The following is a 25,887-nucleotide window of genomic DNA, read 5'->3' as shown; positions in this document are numbered from 1 at the left end:
AATGTCATTTTTAAAATCTTTATAAGGAAGAAGGGGCCTTTGAAAGCAAGACTGTCCAAGGCCCCCCAGAGGCACTCCCCTGAGAACTACTGCATTCTGAATGTTTATTTCAAGACAGGTGCTCTTCAAGCAAGAGTTGTGTAGAGTCCCATGTAATCGTCTCCCAGCTTTCTGCACATGTGTTCTGATCTTCGCCTTAGAAGTGAAGAAACGGCCACTCCTAACTTTAAGTTCACGTAGTGAATAATATGGAGGCGGGTGGCCAACCTGGTCTGGTTCCAAATTCCTCCTCCTTGATCAGTAACCAGACTGCTCGCTTTCCTTTCGGCCTTTCATTCGCCACATGCCAACCTTGTTCTCAATGCTGGGCATGCAGAGAGCCAGGACAAAGGGGTGATAGAATGGAGACGCATGGCAGGCACAGGGCACGGGTAAGGGCATTTGGGGCTCAGAGGGACGGACGCGATGGAGAATGGTGTCGTCACTGGTTGGAGGCTGACAGTGAAAGCTCAGAACATCGCCCTCGAGGCTCCAACAGAAGTAAGGGAAGAGACAAAGGGTCACTTGGTCAGTCAGAAAGATTCACTGAGCATGCAGAGAGGGTTCTGAACCATCCCCTATCCGGTGATCTCTGGCAAGAGAGAAAATATGCAGATGACAAAGCTTGTGGGAGCATGTAAAGGCATCGAGCGAATGCTACATTCCAACGTTTATATTTTTCTAGGTGGACTGAGAGGCACTTTTTTGTTTGCACAATAATCCTGTACCCCAAAATTACTATCTTTGATGTGTGAGATGATGCATACAATCTTCCCCTTTCACTAGCCATCTGAGGAAGGGACTTCTTTTGGAAAGGATTTCAACGCAGCAAGTCTTGTCTGGTTTGCATGCAGGACTCACCCTATTTCCCTTTGCTGAGATCCAGTAGCCTGTTCCCTTTCACTCTTATCCTTGAACACCTCGATGCTACTTGAGGCCTGCGGTCTCTACTGGGCCTGCCTGCCGGAGACACAGTGGCCTGCCTGCCCTGAGGGCTTTGGATGGAGGTGCCGAGAAGTGAATGGCCAAGAAAAATCCAGCGGTGGAATGGGGGCTGCAGGCCCCTGATAAACTCGCCTTTTTGAACAGCTGTGTTCTACTCTTTCAAAGGACTCGAAACATAAACTTCCTGGAGGGATTTAAGAATGCCATGATTGCACAATCCTCGGGTTTCTGTTTCTTTCCCTACCCCCATCCCTTTCCACAAAATAAATGCATTCTTTGTCTCCCGTGCTGCCCTGGAAACAGGGAATATGCCACACAAAGGTAACAATTCAGTCCATAGGTCACTTTTTTTTTTTCCTTAAGTAGATTTCTGTCTTTCTCAATAAGAAATAAATGTGAGAACTAAATTTACCACTGCCTAGGTATCTTAAGTTGGTATCTTGGTCCCATCACTGGCAAACTTTGCTCAGGCCATTTTACTCATGGCTGATGAGAGATAGGGTTGAGGGTAGATAACATGAGAAGGGGGCTTCCCTCATAGCCCAGTTGGTAAAGAATCTGCCCGCAATGCAGGAGACCCAGGTTTGATTCCTGGGTTGGGAAGATCTAGAGAAGGAAATGGTAAGCCACTCCAGTATTCTTGCCTGGAAAACCCCATGGACAGAGAAGTCTGGTGGGCTACAGTCCATGGGGTCGCAAGAGTTGGACACGACTTAGCGACTAAACCACCATCACCAACTTGAGGAGACCAACCTCCACCCCAATAATTTATGACTCTTGATTTGATTCTTGAAGCAAAAATGTCTGAGATCCTGAAACAGTCAGTTCCAGCTCATCCCAGTACTTGAAGGTAAGACTGATTCTTCCCTGGCTCTCCGGCCCCTACAAAAACGAGATAGGGTTTTAAAGCCTTCTGCTGAAGACATCAAAAAGCTCCTAGTTCTCATCTGGATGTTGAAGAACTTTCAGCTTCTCCTTTAGTGCTTCCCTGTATTGCAAGGTATTGTTTTTATGTCCACATAGTAATTAGATTTGTGCAGCTAGATTTCAAGCTCTTTGAGTGCAGACACTGTGTCTGATGGCTTCCCAGGTGGCACCCATGATAAAGAACCTGGCTGCCAATGCAGGAGATCTAAGAGACACGGGTTCTATCCCTGGGTTGGGAAGATTCCCCTGGAGGAGGGCATGGTGACCCACCCCAGTATTCCTGCCTGGAGAATCCCATTGACAGAGGAGCCTGACAGCCCACAGACCCTACAGGGTCTCAGAGTTGGACACAACTGAAGTGACTTAGCACACATGCACACATTTGACTGGTTCCTTTTAGCCCTAACCACAGTGCTGGGCATATCACAGGTGTTCAAAGAGTAGTTTGTTGGATGATCTCAGTACTTGGGAAGTTGGACCCTTCTAACTGCTGAGCAGTAAAACAATGGTAAAAAGGCTGTGGTAATTATTTTATTAACCAATTCACAAGCAATTTAGTGGTTCCACTAGAGTTGTGCTTTAGTGATTACTTTCCTCTGAACCCTGAAGTCCAGGAATAAGAAGCCCTGAGAACCGGAACCGTGTTATCATCCACATAAACCAAATGTGAAGGGGCGTGTGAAGCTTCATGATGGATTCCACGGGGTGCTGAGCCTCCTGAATGGAAGCCAAAGCTCGCATGTAATTCTTGACTCCTTCTTGACTCCATGCCCCATGTGAATGAAACCAGTGCTGCTCAAAGAAGTGGGGCATGCTTCCTATACAATTTTCAGGAATTTCCATTTTTACTCCTTCAGAATAAAGCTTTTTTTTTTTTTTTGGTGGGGTGGAAGGTGTCAGAATGTTAGATCTATATGGAAAAGTTATTTCGTAACTTTGTTCCCTTAGGTCTGGACTCTGAGAAATGTGACTACTTAAGTCAGTAAAACAGTTTCGTTTCTTTTTAATGAAACCAAAGATAAACTTTTTGTAGATCCCAGAGAAGTGCAAATTCAGGATCTTTGTAGAGAAAACAAGTCAACACAGTGTGCTTCTAAAGATGGTGAATGCCGAAGTGTCCCACATTCAAAACTTCTTTAGTGCTTCTCCCTCCCTTTGTATTGTCATGGCTACTTATAAAAGAGTAACCAGAAGGGCTGGAGATTTCCTCAGAAACACACTCCTCATTACAGGGCAGAGGAAAGGTGTTTCATTATGGCATTTTTCAGTTTGCACACTTCTATCCCTTGTCCTTGGAGAATGTTCTAAGTTTATCATCAATTCATAAAACATTCACAGAGGGAAGAGGGATGAGAAAATAGGTTCTCTGAGGCAACTCAGAGATGTAGACGTCTCATTTTTTTTTCTTTAATTGAAATATAGTTCATTTACAATGCTGCATTGTAAAACAATGCATTTACAGTCCTGCATGGAGAAGGAAATGGCAACCCACTCCAGTATTCTTGCCTGGAAAATTCCCTGGATGGAAGAGCCTGGTAGGCTACAATCCATGGGGTCGCAAAGAGTCCGGACACGGCTGAGCGACTACCACTTATCACAATGCTGCGTTAGTTTCAGGCGTACAGCAAAGTGATCCAATTATACATACATGTGTATCTATTTTTTTTGCAGGTCATTCTGCATTATGGGTTATTGCAACATGCTGAATGTTGTCTCCTGTGCTATACAGTAGATCTTTGTTATTTACCTCTTTCATATTCAGCATTGTGTATATGCTAATTCCAAACTCCTAATTTATCCCTCTCCTCTTTCCTTTTGGTAGTCATGAATTTATTTTCTATGTCTGTGAGTTTATTTCTGCTTTGTAAATAAGTTTATTTGGATTATTTTTTTCAGATTCCACATATAAGTGCTATATGATATTTCAGACATCCTGTTTTATCTAGGTGAATAGGAGGCTGTGGGATCTCAAAAGAGGGTGAATTCAGCTGCTAGTGAGCCTGGGATATGAAGGCTGCTCCCCTCTTATTCACTGAGCGTGAACCAGGCACTTCCCTCACTGTAGGATGGGAGTTTAGGACGATCAAGGACCTTGTAAGAAAGCACCAGCAGTGCTCCCAGCTCAGGACAACACTCCATCACTGGTGGCTCTTTTCCAGGGGAAAAGACAGAACTTGAGTCTGAGCCTGTGAGATGCTTCCTGCTGTCCTGACTGTTACATGCCAGGCATATGCTAGATAAAGGCAAACTGAAGGCAACAAGATCTTTTCCTTATGTGTAAAACAGCATTTGCTTACTCATCCATTCAACAGATATTTACTCAGCATTCAACATCTATTTATAAGTAGATGTTTTGTGAGTCTGCGAGTGTCTTAGGGTTGTTGTTTCGAGCACAAAGAGCCTGCAAAATTGGTCTTGGAACACAGTGCTCAATAAACGTGAGAGCTGATACAACAAACAAACGAAAAGGAAGGTACTAGTCTGTCTGGAAATAAAATGAAAAGTAACAGTGCAATGTGATGGTTGCTCTGCAGAGGGGAGCATGGGATTACAGCTGTGGAGGGGAGTGGCCTTTGCTTGGAAAGATAGGAAGGAGTCCCTCTTCCTTTCCAGGAAATGTCCCCACGATATGCAAATAATTGTTTGACGACATTCTGCTACACTGCTAGTGACGGTGTTAATAAAACTCGTTGTCTAGCAAGAGGGGAATGTTGAAGTTAGAAAGTTCAAGGTAGAAGTATTCTGCCATAAAGAAGGCTGAGAGCTGAAGAATTGTTACTTTTGAACTGTGGTATTGGAGAAGACTCTTGAGAGTCCTTTGGACAGCAAGGAGATCAAACCAAAGGAGATGAACCCTGAATATTCTTTGGAAGTACTGACAGTTAAGCTAAAGCTCCAATACTTTGGCCACCTGATGAGAAGAACGACTCGTTGGAAAAGACCCTGATGATGGGGAAGACTGAAGGTGGGAGGACAAGGGGACGACAGAAGACGAGATGGTTGGATAGCATCACCGACTCGATGGACATGAGTCTGAGAAAGCTCCAGGAGACAGTGAAGGACAGGGAAGCAGTTCATGGGGTCGCAAAGAGTCAGACACGACTGAGCGACTGAACAATGAATTCTGCCATGTTGTCTATTAGCTTAACCAGTGTCACTCCAGATCCACTCAGCAGTAACCAGTGTGACTGGTGACTATCTCCTTGGTCATCCTGACTAGCTGCTACAGTTGTTACAGAGCAGGGCCCTGCGGGGCCACCTTTCAGAGATGGACCCTCTGTGTTTGACAGAAAATGAACAGAAGGGTCTATAAAAGCCTGAAAAACCCAACCACTTTGTGCATGAAACACTTTAATCATGACACATTTTTTTGCCCAAAATATATCGAAGCAAAAACCAAAGCAAATGTTTTATCGAAATGTTGACAGTACTCTGGAAATCTCTAAATGTCCTCCTCAGAAGAATGTACAATGTATTAAGTACCATCAATCAAGAGGCTACTCTCTTCCTTGGCTGGAGGGCCCAGTCTGGAAGCTTTCACTCTAAGGGACTGAGATCAAGGTCAGTGCATCTCTCCTGTGAGGCCCCCTGTTCTGGTCTCCCTCATGTTCTTTCTTCCTGCTTTAAGGATTTTAGCACGATCTGTCTAATATTGTCTTTGGTCACTGATTCAGGTCTGCCTGTCTTTCCACTTCCTGGTGACTCCAAGAAGTCCATGAAAGAAAGAGCGTTTGTCCATCTCATGTGCTCACACGAGCTCAGTCCAGCACTAGCTCCAACTCGCTGGTGGATGATTTGACTTACTGGGAAGCCAGCGGTCTGGGAACACTCGATGAGCCAGTTTACGGGACGGCCACGAGTCTCTGCCATTGGCTGTGAGCCACGCTCCCTTCATAAACTATAGGACCGATTCTTGGCGGCTCTCCGTCCAATGGTGGGGCCGCCGGGCGCTGGGCCGAGAAGTACTGGAGTGAGAGGACAGGCACGGGTATTCTCAGAGCGTGCTCTTCTTTCCTTATGCTGGTGGCAACTGGACTCATTCCAGAACGCTGGCTGGTTCATCAGGAACACCCCCCAGGTGGAAGAGAGCATGCCCTCATACCATCCCAGAGCTGTCAGTCGATTCATTATTTGGGGGTTTAAACCTGGATACTGGAAAGCTCCCCCCTTTTGTAAAATAATAATAATAAAACCCTCAGCAACTCCTAATTCCTGGCGGCATTTCTCTCTCATCCTCAGTGGTTTGTCTGACTTTCGTAGCTACTAAGCTTCCCTATTCCCTCAGTCTCCTTGTTTTCAACCACGGTTTTCCTCCTTCCCCAGGGCCCCCTCTGCTTTAGGCACTGGGAGGTACCAAGTGTTTGTTAACCACATGCTGAGAATCTGACCCAACATTTTGCCTCTCCCCACATAACTGCCTCCATCCCCCACATGAATGCCGTGATCCCAGTGTGCTCTCACAGCAACGAGGCGGATGTCCCTCTCACGCCTAAGCTCCAGCCATACTGCTTTCTAACAACTTCCCCAAACATAAAAGGCGACTTCAGCTTCAGGTCTTCAGTGTGTAATGCTCTGGAACTCTCCACTCTCTCTACCCCTCCCCATTCTTCCCATAGCTAGCTCCTTCTTTTTCTCCAGTGTGACCCCAGCAGAGGTTTTCCATGACCATTGACCTAAAATACACCCTCAGGGTTCTCTTCCATCTCAACCTCTTGATTGTCCCCTCTACAGTGCTTATTGCAATTCTGGAAGACTTGTGTTCATTTGGTTCCATTTTTTAAGTCCATCTCCCATGTTATAATGAGCCCCAGAGAGGGAGGCTTGGTGCCTTGGTGATCACTATACTTCATGTCTGTCTTGTTGACCACTGAACTTCATGTCTGTCTTGTTGACCACTGAACTTCATCTCTAGTGTAATGCAAACCAATAGGAGATAAAAAAAAAATTTGTTTAAAGTAAGTGAAAATGTCTACTATGGAGAACAGTGTGGAGATTCCTTAAAAAATTGCAAATAGAACTGCCTTATGACCCAGCAATCCCACTGTTGGGCATACACACCGAGGAAACCAGAATTGAAAGAGACACATGTACCCCAATGTTCATCGCAGCACTGTTTATAGCTAGGACATGGAAACAACCTAGATGTCCATCAGCAGATGAATGGATAAGAAAGCTGTGGTACATATACACAATGGAGTATTACTCAGCCGTTAAAAAGAATACATTTGAATCAGTTCTGTTGAGATGGATGAAACTGGAGCTGATTATACAGAATGAAGTAAGCCAGAAACAAAAACACCAATACAGTACACTAACACATATATATGGAATTTAGAAAGATGGCAATGATGACCCTGTATGCAAGACAGCAAAAAAGACACAGATGTGTATAGCGGACTTTTGGACTCAGAGGGAGAGGGAGAGGGTGGAATGATTTGGGAGAATGGCATTGAAACATGTATACTATCATGTAAGAATCGAATCGCCAGTCTATGTCCGACGCAGGACACAGCATGCTTGGGGCTGGTGCACGGGGATGACCCAGAGAGATATTATGGGGAGGGAGGAGGGAGGGGGGTTCATGTTTGGGAACACATGTACACCCGTGGTGGATTCATGTCAATACCAATACAGTATTGTAAAGTAAAATAAAGTAAAAAAAAAAAATAAATAAATAAAGTAAGTGAAAATGTCTAGAAGGAAACACTTCAAGATTCTGAAGTACTTTCTGGTTGGCAGGATGATGATTTTTCCCTCCCACTTTCTCATGTGTCTGTGTCTCCTAATTTTTCTACATACAGCATATATATTACCTATGGAATTGGGATTGAAGTGAACATGTTATTCAGGAGGGCTGCCCTTGCTAAATAACCACCCTTAACGAGCACTTGGTAGGGCGCTTGTTTCTGACGGCAGGACATCCCATCTCCCTGGGCCTCAAGCAGACTGGATCAGGGTGGACATTTGATTCAAGCTGAACCATGTTAATGATTATTTTAGTAATCAGAAGTTGAAACAAGACCTTCTCAACAGTCTGTGCACGTGAAATGGGGGAGGCGGAGTGCTGCCCGTACCGGAATCATTCTCAGTTGTGGACAATGAGCGGAAGAGAAAGCAAGTCTATGGAGATGGGAGAATGAGACTGATGCCCGGGATAGTCAGGATGAGAGACCATGCAGAAAGAGAGGAGGAGGGGGACGAAGAGGGGGAGAGGCAGACAGACGAGATTCCTGAAGCTTTCCAATTCCTGGTTCTAGCCCTTTGGGAGACTCGGTTGTATTTCCCATAATTGAGACACCGTGTAACCTTCCAATAAATCTCCCCCCAACCACACACCTACACCTTGCCTTCCCCCTTTTGATACTTTAGGGGCCTTCTGTTACTGACAACAAATGATTCTCAACTAAAACAAAGATGTAATAAAGCCAATAGTTACATTCCAGTTAGAGTTTTCATAAGGTAAATGCACTTTTTGTTTTTGATTGATTAAAATTGAAAAGCTGAGCAGAGGCTAAATGAACACATTTACTTTAGTTTCTCTTTCAACTTTCCCCGTGTGGTCATTAACCCAGCTCTTCCACAGCCTTTATGAAAGGAGAGCATTATGAATTAAGAATGAGGGCGGCCGTCCTATGACAACAGCATTCTAACAGGGTTCCCATTGTCTGCACAGAGCTCAACAGGGCCTAACCCAGGGGAGGTCCAGAGATGATATCTCCACCAATTCTCCCTTCAGTGCACAAGAACATCCTGAACATAAGACTTCCATCTGAATCATGTTTAGACAACCCAGGTCTGCAACGTGTTAACTGGTTTGGATGCGATCACCTGGAGACAGAGGTGGGAGGGATGAGCAGACCTTTTAAGAGGTCCCTGCAATTTCAGGCTCATCTTTAACTCCATTACAAAGGAATGTTAAGCAGCATTTAGAAGGTAGTTTGGCAAAGTACCTGAAAGCACCTAACAGCTCCTTTGATGTTCTTGGCATTGAGGTCATCATTCTTTTCAAACTTTTGAAGAAACTTTTTTTTTTTATAGCAACTGTATCTAAGTTCAATGCAGGGTGTTGATGTGTGTTTTCTCTGGTCTAATGTTAACCCGAGTGACTATGAACCATACAGAGAGATGTTCCTTTAGGGAGACCTCAGCTTTCACTCCAGCCTATGTTTATTTTCACATCAAAGACACATCTAAGGGGAAACTGCTTAACTGGCTCTATGAAACATGAAGAGGTTTACAGAGATATTTGGTCATAATTGAGAAAAAAAAAAAACATCCTAAAACCTACACTTCAGATAATTTAAGTCTTTCATTCCCGGAAATGAGAATGCATAATCGAAGATAGAAAACTTCCTTTGCTTTCCAGGAAGGTCTGAATGCAGATTTTTTTTTTTCAAGCAGGAATTAAAATCCCAGTATTTGCCATACATTCATAGGAAATGATTGTTGATGATTTAAATGACAAGAAATGAGGGACAATAAAGCCTTTATAGTGTTTGCAGTTTAACTGCTCTTTGAAGCAATGTCCTATAGCAACACAATGGCCTCACTTTGATCTAACCTGCTCAGCCCAGTAATTACATGACTGAGATGAATTCTCCACCTGACAGGTTCCAATCCTTCATGTGTGGCCATATTCTTTGAAGAGGGAAAATAAACCCACCTAGATTGGAAAATAAAACTTTAAACAAGTCAAAATTGGGACTCAACAGTAATTCCCTGTGTCAGAGCAGTAGGCTAGGCAGAAAGCTAATGAGAACCTCTATTTCCCAGGATAGGGTTATATTCTTCTTGAAACTTATCTTTAAGCCAAAATATGTCACGCTTCCTTTCTGTGAATTCATTTCATGATAAATCAACACTCATCATTCTTAAAATAAATGACAGCAGAATGTACTAACCTGGGCCTTGAGTTGACTGCTAACTGACTGCTCCCTGATGGAAAAACAACAACAACAACAACCTGTCCACCCCATTATGAATGGCCATGGGATAAATCAGACAAGTAAAAGAGTTCATTTTGCACCATTCTGCTAAGAAAACTGTTTACTGTCTTACTTGAGTCTGCTTAAAATATTAAAAGCACAGTCTTAACTCAGAAAGCTCCTAATCCTCCAAAATATTGCTACTGTTTATTTCATTTGCCTTTTAGATACAACCCAGGACAGATTTAAACCGGGAAAGCTCACCAACTGTAACCTTGTAAATTGCTTTTAATCCGGGATGTCAGCAGGATTGATGCCTCTGGGACTTGAGCCCCTATCCCCAAACATACATTTCTTCCCTGTACCTGGCTCACGATTAATATCTTGTATCCACTAGTTGGATTTCTAGAGAATAAAATACTTCCTTACACATGACTGGTTCTCTGCATTTGTCATCTCTCCACATATGCCATTTCAATCTCAAAGAGGGTCTTTCTTTTCAACCAGTTTATTTCTTTCACTGTCCTCAAATCCCGGATCAAAATGCACCCCCTCTCAGAGCCTAACTGCAATCACTGCTCTACTGTTTTGGTCCCCAGCAAACTACTTATCCATGATTTGCTTTCTTTGTGTTTTTAAGGCTTCTGGTTTATAACTATTATTATATCTTTCTCAGTGGCCCCAGAAAGATTGTAAACACTGTTTTCTGTCTTCTAATGTCTTTTGAGGCAATAATACATTGTGGTGGTTAAGAGTCCAAGCTTTGACCTCAGAGATCTGGATTTAAGTCCTGTCTCTGTCAGATCCCCTGGAGGAGTAAATGGCAACCTACTCCAGTATTCTTGCCTGGAGAGTTCCATGGACAGAGGAGCCTGGCAACCTACAATCCATGGGGTCGCAAAGAGTCAGACAACTGAGAAACTAACACACACTAACACGTATGTCCTCTATGAGATAGTTTCAATAGCTTAATTAACCTCTCTGAGCCTCAGTTTCCTTCTCTGTATAATGGGTATAATAGTTCTAACTCAGTAGTTATGTGTGTGTCTGACTCTTTGCAACCCCATGGACTGTAGCTCTCCAGGATCCTCTGTGCATGGAATTCTCCAGGCAAAAATACTGGAGTGGATTGCCATTCCCTGCTCCAGGGGATCTTCCCAACCCAGGGATCAAACCTGGGTCTCCTGCATTACAGGCAGATTCTTCACTGTCTTAGCCATCAGGGAAGCCCAGCTCAGTTATAGTGAGCCCAGCTCACTAGTTATAGTGAGTCTCAAATGAGATAATATCTGTAAACTCTTGAATTCAAAATGTGACAAATAATTAAGTTTTAATAAATATCAGCTATTATTCTCATCTAGTCTTCTGGGTCTCAACAAAATCTGGATGAGTGTTCAGCACACAGTAAAAAAGAGGAGGAGCCAACAATATTCACCAAGTGACCACTCAGTAGAAAGTACTTGTCATATATCATCTCACTGAATTCCAGCTTCCTGACTTGCTATCACTGTGACCATGGGCAAGTCACTTAACTTCTATACCTCAATTTTCTCATCTGTAAAAGGTATATATAAAAATGATACTTATAAAGGTGATGCAAAGGTTAAATAAATTCATGTAGAGTGCTTAAAGCAGCCCTGACATGCAGAAAATGACTGATAATACCCACTGTTCTTATCATTACTATTAAATCCTTACTATCTTGAGAAGAGATATAAGGAAACTAATTTTATAGATGAGAAAAATGAGGCTACAAAAATTTAAGCCACTTGGCCAAGCTAATAACTGAACCAGATTTGCCTGACTGTGAAAATCCATGCTGTTTATGAAATGCATTCACTGGAGAAAATTTCCATTTCACGCTAGGGAGTTATTCTAGGGAAGCACTAGAGGTGCAATGAGGTCCTCAGGTAACTGTCCATTGCAGGTAAGGCTAAGAATGAGGCAGGCCTGCAAGGTGGGTGAAAGGTAAGGCCACTGAGATGCAAGAGATGACCTCCCTGGCTTGCACAGCATGCAGAGAAAGATGAGCTTAATTGTGGACTCCATGCATAGGCGTCAAAGAGCTAAGCAGGGGAGTGACATGACCTGTAAGGTATTTTAGAAAAAATACTCTACTAATCAAATATTTGTGAGTGGACTGGAGAAAGGAGAGCTTAAGCCAGCAGACCAGTGAGAATGTCTCAGCTCTCCGTAAGGGATGGTGAGAACTAGACCTGAGGTAAGATGGTGGCAGTATGAATGGAGGTGATGGGAAAGAACTTAGGAACCAGAAACCAAGTGAACTTTGTGAGTAATTCCATGTGCGATATGTGGGAGATATGAAAAGACAGAAATGTGACAGACAGAAAGGCCAAATCCAGATTCCAGATTAGTGACTGAGCAGATGATGGGGTCATGTGTGAGAAAAAGATGATAGGGAGAGGAGTACGTTTCACGCTGGGGGTGGAGTGTTAGCTGCTCAGCCGTATCTCTGCGACCACATGGGCTGTAGCCTACCAGGCTCCTCTGTCCATAGGATTCTCCAGGCAAGAATACTGGAGTGGGTTGCCATGTCCTTCTCCAGGGTTCATGATGGAGGTGGGAGGCAAATAATAGGCCTAAGTTGGCACATGTTGGATTAGATATGCTGTAGGGCACGTGAGTGGAGATGTCTCCTTACTGATTAGATATTTGGGTCTGTAGATCAGGAGCGATCCTTTGGCTGCCTACAGAGTTTGGGTCGAAATGCATCTAAGCATCAGTCAAAGGAATGAACAAGGTTGTGAGTTCAAACAAAGTTTGGAGTGAGAAGAGAAGAGAGATGGGAATGGAGCTCTGGGGAGCACCAAAACTTAAGGATAGAGCGGTTTTGAGGAATGAGGTAGAGGAGATGAAGAGTTGAAGGAAGAAAGGAGCTTTACAGAGGGAGGGAGCAACCTCACCCAATGATGCAGGGTCATGTGGAATAAAAGCAGAGCTGTGGGAGGATATGTATACCTATGGCTGATTCATGCTGATGTATGGCAGAAACCAACACAACGTGCGTGCGTGCTAAGTCGCTCCGTTGTGTTCCACTCTTTGTGACCCTACGGACTATAGCCCACCAGGCTTCTCCATCCATGGAGGAGGCATGAATACTGGAGTGGGTTGCCAGGACCTCCTCCAGGGGATCTTCCCAACTCAGGGATCAAAAGAGCAGCTCATATGTCTCCTGCACCGGCAGGCGAGTTCTTTACCACTAGTGCCACCTGGGAAGCCCAACCATCACAATATTGTAAAGTAATTATCCTCCGATTGAAAATAAAACAAACAGAAAAACAATCAGAGCTGTATTCACAACATCTGACATTTGATGGTGGTTGGGCTAAGAGTCAAATCACAAGGGGCTGAAGACAGACTTGGAAGTCACAGAAGGAAGCAAAGTGGGTACATTATTTTTCCTAAAAGCTTCACTGAAAGAAGAGACAGGATAGCAGCGAGAGGGAGTTACCTGCCTCATCAGTTTTTACACCTTTCACAGCAGTCCGTACAATAGTTTGTAAGGATGCAGTTAGACATTTTTGAAGGGATGATTCTGCCAACTTGCCGAGCCCCTTTGTCTCATTCATTTTCTTCCATGTTTTCTCCTCTTCTCTGTTAAGGGAGGTAGTGAGGCTGAGTCTCCTTGTTCAAGTACTAGGTAGAGTTCGCCTGTTTTTCCACGAGTAGTTAAACAGATTGCAAGCACTAGGAAATTCTGTATGCATTTGAAATCAGCCAAGAAATAAGAGAAGTCAGGCCCCAAGAACAATAGGTATCACTGAGAAAACAGAAGTGCTGTATCCGAGTACTCTTTTCCTTGGGCTTCATGTCCAAATAAATGAATATATAGGAAAATCCTGTTTGAGGGACAACAACAAAAAATTTCCCAAAGGAAGGTGGATAGCATTGGGTGGCTTCAGTGAAAATTTCAGTAGCACTGATTTGGAGGAAATCTAAGGATACTAAGTATGAAAATGGAAGTGTTAGTTGCTCAGTTGTGTCTGACTCTTGTGACCCCCGTGGACAGTAGCCCACCAGGTTCCTCTGTCCATGGAATTCTCCAGGCAAGAATACTGGCGTGGGTTGCCATTCTCTTCTCCAGGGAATCTGCCCAACTCAGGAATCAAACCCTGGTCTCCTGAATTGCAGGCAGATTCTTTACCGTCTGAGTCACAAGGGGAGCCAAGGATACTAGAAGCCTATTTAAAATGGAATCCTACTTGATCTTGATAACTGATGATAGTGCAAAGCACTGGGATTGGGTCTAATCGCTTGTTAAATTAAGGTCACATATGGGAATTGCTTTTGCCCAGATAGTTTCTTGCTACAGAACAAGAAGGATCTAATGAAGTTTGATCTTTGGATGCCTATCACCATGTATTACCAAGCCTATCATTTTCTCCATCAAAGAAAACACAGTCAGAGAAGAGGGAGAAGACGAGAGAGAGAACAATCCAACAACCTCAATCCATCTAGGCATCAGTTCAGACTATTCTCTGTTATCTGTGTTCACTGAACAAGCACACATCATTTCATTTCTTGCTTTGGCTTCTCATCATATTTTTAAACTTTCAATATCATTTAGTAACATTCTTTCTTCCTCCAGGATATCTCATGTCACGGGTGCCTTTTTCTTTCTCTTTATTACTTTTGGCAGTAGAAAGAGATTTTTTTTTTCTTCCTGTCTCCCACTGACCTTTGCCTATTCCTAGCAAATTCATTGCTGGCTGGCAAGAGCTAACACGGTCATACGTAGATGCAATTTATCTTTGCACGCAGTTGGTCTGCGTGCATGTGTCTGAGAAGTGTGCTCCTATTGTTTGACTCCTTTTAACTCCACTCAGATCTCTCTAATCACAGTTTGGAATTCACCTGAATTTCCCTGCTGTGAGAGCTGAAAACGCTGACATCAAGTTGCCAGGACCACCACAGCTCTGAAAAGGAAATAGCCCTTCTTTATTGGTGGGACCCGTTAAAAGATATGAATGGGCGGTTTTTTAAGTAAGATGTTGCATACACATGACCTTGAGGTGCTTGACAGTGACACTGGCCTACATGTTGGCCATCTCCTCCATAATTAAAGAAATGCTTTGGAAAAGAACGGAGCTGTTTGATTTTCACACTGAATCATTATTCTGCGAATTCAGAGCCCACAGCTTGCTATGTGTAATCCAATGCATAGAAAAACTTCATACAAATCTTTTCATGGGGTTGAGAGAGTCTTAGACATTCTAGCTTCATTCTTCTCTGAGGAAGAAATTTTAATTTCTTATGATTTATGTGTCCATTTTCAAGTTCAGTTGTGTTTTTTTTCCCCTCAAAAAAAGTTGCTATAGCAACAACCACCCATCACAGGTTCTTCCTTGAGTACTTATAAAGGCTGCCTGTTAACAACAAGCAGATCCCGATGCCACATGGAAGGTCAGGGAGAAACATAAGCGTGTCAGATGGAAAAGATAAACTAGATGTGAAAATAAACAATTTTTTGAAATGGCAATGGACGCACCCACTGATTAGATGGGGCACCCCATACAGATGAAGGTGGTTTCTCTACAACAACAACCAAGCCACCATTTACATGGTGACCAGGCCTGAAGGCCCTTGAGGGAGGTGATAAAGAGGAAATGGGACTTAGGCCACTGCTAAAGAGAGACGGAGCTCTGGCTTCATGCTTGCGGCGTGCTGGATGACCTGAAGGAACATCCATCTTGAGAGAGCAGGCTTGGGCCTGCCGCTCTGTGGTCCTGGGGTGATGGCAGGGTTCTTTCTAAGAACCGGGCTACATCTCCTCCCCTCTTGTAGGGGAAGCTGAATTGGCACAGACAGAACAGACTTGTGGTTGCCAAGGGGGCAGGGGAATAGGGGAGAATGGGGTGGGAATTTGGGGTTAGCAGACGCCAAGTAGTACATATAGAATGGATAAACAACGAGGCCCCACAGCACAGTATAGGGAGCTATATTCAATATCCTGTGATAAACCATGATGAAAAACAATATCTAAAAGAAGAAAGTGTATAACTGAATCACTAGGCTGCATAACAGAAATTAACACAACACTCTAAATCAATTATATTTCAATTAAAAAAAAAGAAGCCTGATCCACTGGGTGTGCTCCTTAACTTACCTCAAATTTCACCAATAATAAGTGTGCTGAGTGCAGTTTCTGAAATACCAGTAGGATATGGACACCATCTGTAGAACCAAAAAGGGACCATTCTTCCACTCCTCTGTGCTTCCACTTCCTAGGCCAGGGCCGGGGAGCGGGCTCTGACCTTCCATCCTTGCCCCAGTTTCACCCTCCATGACTGTGGATTTGACACCCAGGCAGTAGCCATCCCTTCCTTGTGTAACTGAATTAGTTTGAAGGAAAGCTGGCAAGACTTGACCTGCTCACCCCGTTCTGTGGAATAAGGAGCATACCAGGTCTAAAGTGAAGTTTCTTCTGAAAGAAGTGGGAAAGGGGAGGCTGGGGGAGATAGTGTCAAAGCCCCCAAAGCAGGTGCTGAGAAGAAAAGCTGAGATTTCCCCTTGGGGATTTGTCAGCAAGGCTCTGCCCTCCGCCCTCTGGGCCCACTCTGCCTTTGAGTCATGCAGAGTCATGGAGAGCAACAAGCAAGAATGCAGACATGTGTTCAGCCTCATCTTTTACAAACGGTCAGAATCCAGCCTGCCTTGTGCAGTGCACAAAAACAGGCCTAGGTTTTCTAACAGATACACAAGAAAGAGGCAGAAGAGAAGGAAAACAGAATGTCATAGAAAAGTATTTGAAAGAAAAAAACCCCACACTTTGTAGGGGTCTCCCCTCCCCCCACTTTCTTAATGACAAGTAAGGGATATGCATGTTTAATCATGCCGTTCAAAAAGAAACGTTACTGGGGCAAAATTTATATGAGGAAAATTTCGCTGCCCTGCGTTGGTTTTATTTCAGACTGCTAGTTACTTTGAGTCTGTATTTTCAGATTCTTTCTTCAAACATCTAGGCCCTTGGGCTAGTATATTAGCTCGTTTTATACTGAGAATCTCATTACATCAAGTAAAAAACCCTAAGTCTGATAAAATGATTTACCCTCTCAATTTAACTTTTATTTTAGTCTCCCACCAGCTTCCCTAAAGTGGGTTTGCTGCCAAGTTATAATACTATTTTAGACTGAGTCATCCCCGCACAACTGAACAGCTTTTACTCTGCTCCTAATGTTTCCCTATCCTTGTTGTTTGAATAAAGAGAATGTGTTCTTCTATGGGTTTGCATTTGAAATGGTTACTAATGAGGGAAAAAAGGAAAAAAAAATGGAGGCTTAAATCCAGGGTGTTTGGCCCCGAGGGAACACAGAGTCTCCTCCCTGCATCTTTCTGGCTCCCTAAAGGCGGGTGGAGGGCTATACATTTCTAAGCTCTGCTGATGCCTAGAAACCACTGGATGCACATGAAGGCAGTGATATATCTGAGTACACAATTCTTCATTTATTCATGGGGAGAAAGTATTTGGAGTCACTCACAGAGGGTGTGCTTAGAGGCACCTCCTGGAAAAATGAAAAATAAAAATGAAGCAGTAGGTGAAGTCCTGCTCCAGGAAACTGGCATGCCGTCATCAGCATTGCGGGGTTTTGAAAAATAAAAAAAGGAATCTTCTGAAGGAAATCCAGACCGTTCATTCTTTGATTGCCCAGACTTTGCCCTGGGGCCAAAGGGAGTCCAGACTGAGACATGTACAGTGATGATTCCTGGTGAGGAATCCGGGGTTTCCCAGGTGGCGTTAGTGATAAAGAACCTGCCAGCCAATGTAGGAGACGCAAGAGGCGTGGGTTCAGTCTCTGAGTCCGGAAGATCCCCTGGAAGAGGGCATGGCAACCCACTCCACTAATTTTCCCTGTAGAATCCCATGGACAGAGGAGCCTGGTGGGCTACAGTCCATAGGGCTGCAAAGAGTCAGACACGACTAAAGCAAACAACAATAACCTGATTTAGCTTCTCTGTCTCAGGGTCATTGCTTTATCCTCATCTGCTCAACTCCTATTCCTTCTCACTTCCTCCTCTCTCCCCACCCAAAACCTCAGCTTTAAAGGAACTCCTGTAATCGGCTCCAGGTAGTCTTGGTTTCGCAAGTCCCACCCTCGTGTTCTGGCTCCTTCGGCTGTGATCTCATACACACACACCCTCCCTACACATCTAATTGATTTCTATTGCTGGCTCTGTGGATGGGAAAGCCTGAAATATTTTCAGAAATAAAGAAGCAGCATCTAAAGTTCCACCCAACAGAGAAGCCCCCACCATAAAAGGAAATTGTGGATACTGAAACATCTCTCTCTTTGTTGGACGGCCCTGAGAGCTGGTTCAGTGGCAGATCTGGAGGACATACTCTTAGGCGTCTTTGTCAGCAGAAGCAGCTCAGGCCCCATCTGTTGGGCTCCCGTGGCCAGCAGTAGGTAGAGCTGGAATGTGAAACAGAGCCAAGAACTCCAATCCCAACAGGCAAAGAGGTAAACAGAAGCGGGGAGGGCAGGGGCGGGAAAAGGTGAGCTGTTGGGATTAAAAACACCTCAACACAGCGTCTCCACGGGAAGCAGAGACAGTGAAACGGAGGCATCACTGGAAACCCAGGGTGTCAGAGTTATGTTTCTGCTGAGGTTTTGAACCAGGAAAACCAGAGGCAAGAGGGGACCAGTAGGTTCCTGTGTTGGCTGAGGCCACCCTGGGAATTTCACACGCAGAGAAGGGGGGCTGAAGCAAAGGTGGTCTGTCACTCAATCGTGTCTGACTCTTTGCGACCCCATGGACTATAGCCCGCGAGGCTCCTGTGTCCATGGGATTTTCCAAGGCAAGAATACTGGAGTGGGTTGCCACTTTCTACTCCAGGAGATATTCGTGGCCCAGGTATCAGACCCATGTCTCCTGCATTGGCAGGCAGACTCTTTACCCCTGAGCTATCAGGAAAGCCCACGAAGCCGAGTGGGGCATATTAAATGTTTGTTGATAAGAGGTGAACTTGTTTTTACTTCACTAATCCTCCAAGTAATCTTGGCTCAGAAATCTAAGATAATTAAATTGGCTAATATATGCCTTGCCTGTTACCTCCTACAGACACTCATTCTACAAACGCTGACGACCTCTGTCCCACACAAGTGAGATGTAGTTGTGAACAAGCAGACCATAGTCTTCAAAGACTCCAAGGCCCAGGGGTTCAGATCCTGAGTCTTAGTGTCTGTTGGAGCACCATTTTCATAGGGCCCTATAGAAACTGGCTTTGATGAACCCACACGGCCACTTCAGCACATGCGAGTCAAACCCCAGGGCTCAGGGGTCCCCTGAAGGCTGGTAAACTTTCTCTCCCACCCTGACAAATCTGAGGCTGGGAAGCCAGGTACCCACTGGGACTCTGACACAGCATGGTAGGCAGCAAAGGGGCACCAGTCTCGTCCAACTCTTGCAAGCTGATGGACTGTAGCCCACCAGGCTTCTCTGTCCATGAAATTCTCCAGGCCAGAATACTGGAGTGGGTAGCCATTTCCTTCTCCAGGATCTTCCCAACCCAGGGATCGAACCAAGGTCTCCTGCACTGCAGGCAGATTCTTTACCATCTGAGCCACCAGGGAAGCCTAAAGAAGCACTAAGTTTCTGTAAATAACACACGCTTTCTCAGCTGGAGGCAGGGTGGTGCTTTTTTTGTCTCCCTCTACACCGTTGTAAGAGCGGATAATGTACTGCTGCCTGAACTCTATGTGCTTTTCATTCTTAGTCAGACTGTCACCATCCATTTAAATTTGTGCAGGTCCCTTCCCACTGGGTGGGTTCATAAAGGGGACTTGAGGAACTGTATGCTTCACCCTCAGGGGTGGCAGGCCAGGGAGGACAGAGACACAGCTCAAACATTCTAACCTGCACTGCAAGAGGACCATGTTGTGACTCTGAGGATTCTGAGTCAGTTGCTTGCCCCTGGAATGCAGCATGACCCACACAGAGTCAGCCTGTAGCACCGCGTACCTTGCCTATGTTCGTGTTCCTCTCTGGTCTGACAACATGGTAAGTAGGAGGTGCTGGCTTCTGTGTGGAATTTAGAGACAGGTTTTGTGCTCAGCTGCTAAGCTTTCTGGTGTTCAGCCACTGGAACATATGGAGCTGAGCTCCCTCCATGTCTGCAGGGTTGGAAGGAAGATGGTGGAAAAATGGAACAGGTCTTCTAAGCGCTTTTCCCCACCAAACGGTTCCTCCAGCTTGAACGCGCTCCTCTAAGTGGACCATCACGCTGATTCGTGTGTGTGGCAAAGAGACCGAGACTTCAATATCCAGTCCATTAAGGGAATCACTACTTAATTACTCTATTGAGTACTCCCTACTAAATGCAAGGGACTATGGGTAGCCATAAGAAGACATACAGAAATAAAATACGGAGCCCATTAAAATAACAATAACAAAAGTGAAGTTATATACATATTTTCAAAGAACAAAGGAAAAGCAGTTAGTAAGTCTGTGGTTAATGAGTACATCATTCACAAATGGTATACAAATGAACTGACAGTCATGAGTTTAGGTGTCTGAATGAGAGTGGCCCAGAAGGTTAAAGTCCAACTTCTTTTCATGGGTCTAAGTGGAGACAATTTGAGAAGGACGGAGTTTAGATAAGTGATGTGAGGGGAGGACGGTGCAAGGGATGAGAATGTGATGAGCAAATGTGGGGAGAAGATAAACAATAAACCCTGCAAGTGGACAAAGCATGGGTACAGGGCTGGCCCTGTCCTTCCAGAGTTGATTGTTTTCAGAGAGTAACATGGCCTTGGACTCCTTGATGGGTTCAGTACCTGTCATGATGTAGAAGCTTTCTAGCAAGCTCTGGGGCAGAGAAAGAGCTCTGGAGTACTGCATCAAGAATGGATGCGGCAAATAAGCGATCTGAAACATCTAACCCATCACTGCCTAGACAACACATCATCCTCTGCTTAGGCAGACTAGAAGCACCTTAGCACAAAGCAGTTCTGTAGTCTGCTGAAAGCCCACCCCACTCCAAATGAGTAAATGCTTAAAATAATCATATTTAACTGACAGTGAATGAACTCATGCAACCAAGGAACAAAAGGAGGTATAATAATAAGTCTGAAAAGGACCTAAGAAATTATTTGATCCAGGGCCCTGCTTTTTAACAAGCGAATCCAAACCATCCTAGAGAGATTTCTAGTCTCTTCTTAAATCTAGACAGATCAACGACTCCCTCACTATGGCAAGAAATCATCTTGATGGTTAAGAACATGTCCTCTATTTAATTCAACCAACATCAGTTAAACCAACAGTTGTAAGTCTTTGGGGCTGTACCACAGCAGAAGCAAAACTATATTCAGATATTTCATCTTCTAGTAGAAATAGCAAGCAGGCACACAGAGAACTTGAACCCAAGGCAGTGAGCAAACTCCTTGAGGGCAAAGATTGTGTCTTTTTCATCTTTAAATCCCTGGAGCCTAGCATGATGACAAGTATACTGTAATTTCTCAATAAATGTTTGTTAAACTGAGAAAGACATGCAAAAAAGATGAAAAGAAAACAACATGGAAAGACGGATTCACAGTAACGCAGTTGGAGCAATCTTCTGGGTCTGATTTTACTCTTGAAGGTTGAGAAGGAGCAAAATAAGTCAACTGATGCAAGAAAATCTGCCTTTCATGAAACGAATATTTCTGACGAGCAATCTCCTCATAATATTTCTATATCACTGAGGACAACAGAAGTTACCTTTTTGGTTTGTTTCTTCTAAGATAAACACACACTCCTTTAATTTTTGCTTTCAGCCCCTTTCCCTTCCTGTTCCACTCCATTTCTTCTTTTCCTCTGAATCCTCCCACCATGTCTCTATATCAAAATAAATACAGAACTCCTTATTACTACTGATTATTACATTTGAAAACACTTCTGTGCCCATCACCATATTTGACTTCTACAATAACCTTCTGAGGTGGGTTGAGAGCAAGACAGGCAAGTGTGGCATTGTAGTAGACAGAACAATATCTCCCCCCAACTCACCCCCAAAGATGGCCATGCTGTAATCCCTAGGACCTTTGAATACCTGGTACAAGGGACTTTGCAGGAGTGATTCATTAAAGATCTTGAAATGGGGAGATTAGCCTGGATTTTCCAGGCAGGCTCAATGTCATCACCACAGTCCGTGTAAGTAAAGTGAGTGACAGCAGAATTGGCTAGATGTGAGGATGCCACACTACTGGCTTTGGAGGTGGAAGGGAGCCATGAATCAAGGCACGAAGGCAGCCTGTAAAAGCTGGAAAGACCAGGGAAGCGATTCTCTTTTAGAGCGTCCAGGAACACAGCCCTGCCAACACGTTGACTTTAGCCAAGTGAGACCCATCTTGGACTTCTGCCCTCCAGACTGGCAATGTAATAAATTCTATGTTTTCAACGTTAAGCTCCCAAGTTTGTGGTAGTTGCTTAGGGCAGCAAGAGAAACTAATACAGGCAAAAAGTTCTCACGTAGCCCAAGGCTATCAGAGCTGCCTCTAGAGCCCAGGGCAGGCTCTGTCTACCACCTGGCTCTGTCTTTCTTGGAGTTACCGTATTTACTCTAATTACTCTTCCCTGCCCCTTGTTTGTTTCCTTTAAACCACTATTATAATTTGTAATACTTTTCTATATTTAAGGAGGAGTTTGTTTATCTCTCTTCCCATCAGAATGTAAGTTCCAGGAGAGGACCTAGGCCTTCAGTCTGCTGTCCCTCATGATTACGATGGTACTTGGGAAACACTTGGTGCTCAGTACATATGTGTTGGAAAAATCATTCCCTCAAGTTAGACAACAGGTGAGCAGGGCCATAGGCGCTGAGATGGTGGCTCAATGTTTACCGCAGACCTGAAGGGTCGGGAGTGATCTGCTTCTTGGGAAGTAAGAGGGAAATTTTGTTGTCCCCATGGCAGAAAGTGAAGAAGAACTAAAGAGCCTCTTGATGAAAGTGAAAGAGGAGAGTGAAAAAAGCTGGCTTAAAAGTCAACATTCAGAAAACTAAGATCAGGGCGTGTGGTCCCATCACTTCATGGCAAATAGATGGGGAAACAATGGAAACTATGACAGACTTTATTTTCTTGGGCTCCAAATCACTGCAGATGGTGATTGCAGCCATGAAATTAAAAGACACTTGCTCCTTGGAAGAAAAGTTATGACTAACCTAGACAGCAAACTAAAAAGTGGAGACATTACTTTGCCAACAAAGATCCATCTAGTCAAAGCTATGATTTTTTCCAGTAGCCATGTATGGATGTGAGAGTTGGACTATAAGGAAAGCTGAGCACCAAAGAATCGATGCTTTTGAACTGTGGTGTTGGAGAAAACATTTGAGAGTCCCTTGGACTGCAAGGAGATCCAACCTAAAGGAAATCAGTTCTGAATATTCATTGGAAGGACTGATGTTGAAGCTGAAACTCCCATACTTTGGCCACCTGATGCGAAGAGCAGACTCATTAGAAAAGACCCTGATGCTGGGAAAGATTGAAGGCAGGAGGAGAAGGGGACAGAGGATGAGATGGCTGGATGGCATCACCAACTCAATGGACACGCGTTTGAGCAATCTCTGGGAGTTGGTGATGGACAGGGAAGCCTGGTGTGCTGCAGTTCATGGGGTCGCAAAGGGTCGGACACAACTGAGAGACTGAACTGAACAAAGGTCCTAGCAGAGGCCCCCTCCACATGCCCAGGTGTGGGGCCGGAAGTCCAGGTTTGAAGACATCACTTGCTGGTGACATTTTAGCTTCCATTTCTCTCATCAATAAGCCTGTCTCCCAGTCCCCTAAGCACTTTGTTTCAAGCCTACATCTAATTGCTTTTGGTTAATTGTATCATTAACTCTTGGAAATGAATAATAAAAAATAAATCAGGTTTGTGTAGGGCTGTGGAGTGGAGGCCCAGGTGAGCCATCTGCAGCTCCTTGAGACTCCTCCTGTCTCTTCCCTTTCTTCATCCTCATCCCCTGTTCTCTCTGACCTTCTGCATTAAGAATCTCAGCCAAGTGGAGCCAAAGAATCGGGATTTTTAAAGCATCTCTGGGTGGTTATGAAGATCAGTGAGGGATAGAAACCACTGACCTGGAGGACAGGATCCTCAAAGACTTAAGGAGAACACCAAAGAATAAAATTAAATTCTGTGATTCCTATGTTTACGTTGGTTCTTTCCGCCAAGTTGCTCAAGGGATGGTGTCTTGCCTTTTGCAATCATTCCAGGACCACTGCTGTGATTCTCAATTTATAAGATGGGAAAATGGGGCAAAGAGAAATCCTCCTAGGCAGGTAGCTAGATCCACCACTGATGAATACATACTCATCTGAAGAACGCCAGAGTCAGAAGAAAGTGAAGGAACATGAGGATGCTAAGCCAGGTTTCTGGCTCATTTCTGGGAGCACAGAGAGCAGTAAGGGTTCCTGAAGCCATTGATGTCAAGCTGGACCCCACAGAGCCCTCGCCCCTCTACGCCAGCCTGCAGACAGAACCCAAAAGTCTGTCTGCTCTCACCCTGGACAGCCAGGCTGGCCGTGACCAGGACCATGTGAAGTCATTCAGTTGTGTCCGACTCTTTGTGACTCCATGGACTATAACCTACCAGGCTCCTCTGACCATGGGATTTTACAGCCGATCTGACCAAGACTGCCAGATCATGAGAGAATCACCTCAATTGACAATGGAAGGAGCCACAAGGGTCTCAGATCTTAGAAGTGAGCAGACTTGCTGGGGTATCAGAAATCCTCATCACAGTGTGTTCCCATTGATACTCAGGAGATGATTAGTACTTGTTCAACTATGAATTGAACTTCCTGCTGTGGAGGACGAGACCGCTCATACACGGGGATGTGATTCCTTGTTACCAGGAAGGAAAGACTCAGGTTTGTCCGGTGTGTATCATTGCCTGGTGGCAAAAAGCATTTCACAGACATGGACGAGGGTACAGTGTGCATAAACCCTCAACAAATGTGTTTCAAAGAAGCATCACTTTTTTTTTTTTTCATTACTTCAAATCTAAATTTCAGCTTCTCAAACGGTTCCTTGTTAATTATAATGAACTCATCTAGGATTAAGTTCTAATTGCTGTGATTAATGGGTGAGTGTCCTGACAGCCTTCATATCACCACAGCAAGGCATTCTTTCTGGCAACATGTCAAGAAGAGAGGAAATCAAACTGAAAAGGAAGAGCTGGGAAATCAAGGCACTCTTGTGCCCATTCTGTAATCTTGTGCCCATTCCATAGTCCTGTCTGCAGGGATTTTAATTGCCCTCATACCTGGTCTGGCAGTGTTGCCCTGGGGCAATAGCACAGATCCACTAGACATTTCTCTAGACATGTAGACCCAGGCTTGGCCTCCTGACTTGCAAATAATCTCTTTGAGTTTCTAAGGCACGGTTCCCTACTAATGGGCCAGCAAACCTTCCCCCTTCCCATGGGTGCCATTCAAATCACTTCTGCCTTCTCCCCAGTTGCAGAAAATTCTCCTGTCTGCTTAAGTGCCCTATTGTAAAATGGGTTTGTGGGAGCAGCCACAAAGGGAGGGGAAGAAAACCAGACAAAGGAGACAATTACATAAGAAACGAGGTCCGAGGAAGGTAGATCTTTTAGGTCGGTGTGTGTGTGTTTTTCTGAGAAACCATAAGCCATTTAGTCATAAGAAATTCTATCTCCACCTCTGCAGTAAAGCATCACACCTGTGGGCTTTTATTTCCAACAGAGGACCCTGTAAAATCCAAGGCAGCAAATCAGAATTCTGTGTGGTTTAGAGGGAATGCAACCACAGATTCCAGCCAGGAGGGAAAAGATCAATTATCCCATTCTTTACATGTCCAGTCTCGCACTCAGAAAGCCCCATGTAAGTGAAATGTGAGCCACAGTCCTGGCCAGGGCAGAGGAAATGTAAGCTGCAAACCTGGGTTATGCCTAGTGAATGCCCTTTATGGCGCTGGTGCTGAAATGACAGGTCTAATAGCCACTTGCCTGATGGGCTTGATGCACAAGTGAATGATGTCATGGACCATTTCAGGGACCCGAGCTGGGCCATGGGCTGGCTGAATCCATCAGCTGGAA

General features: G+C 44.5%; 1 protein-coding gene across 1 annotated transcript in view; it reads right to left on the bottom strand.

The window, feature by feature from the left end:
* The window catches only part of MAML2 (mastermind like transcriptional coactivator 2), a 406,045-nt gene that overhangs the window by 144,120 nt on the left and 236,038 nt on the right, over positions 1 to 25,887 (bottom strand). The window lies entirely within an intron of this gene.

The sequence above is a fragment of the Budorcas taxicolor genome, chromosome 15 (genome assembly GCF_023091745.1).
Source record: "Budorcas taxicolor isolate Tak-1 chromosome 15, Takin1.1, whole genome shotgun sequence".
In the NCBI taxonomy this organism is placed as follows: domain Eukaryota; kingdom Metazoa; phylum Chordata; class Mammalia; order Artiodactyla; family Bovidae; genus Budorcas; species Budorcas taxicolor.
The sequence above is the reverse complement of the archived record's forward strand: the minus strand, read 5'-3'. Positions and strand labels throughout refer to the sequence as shown.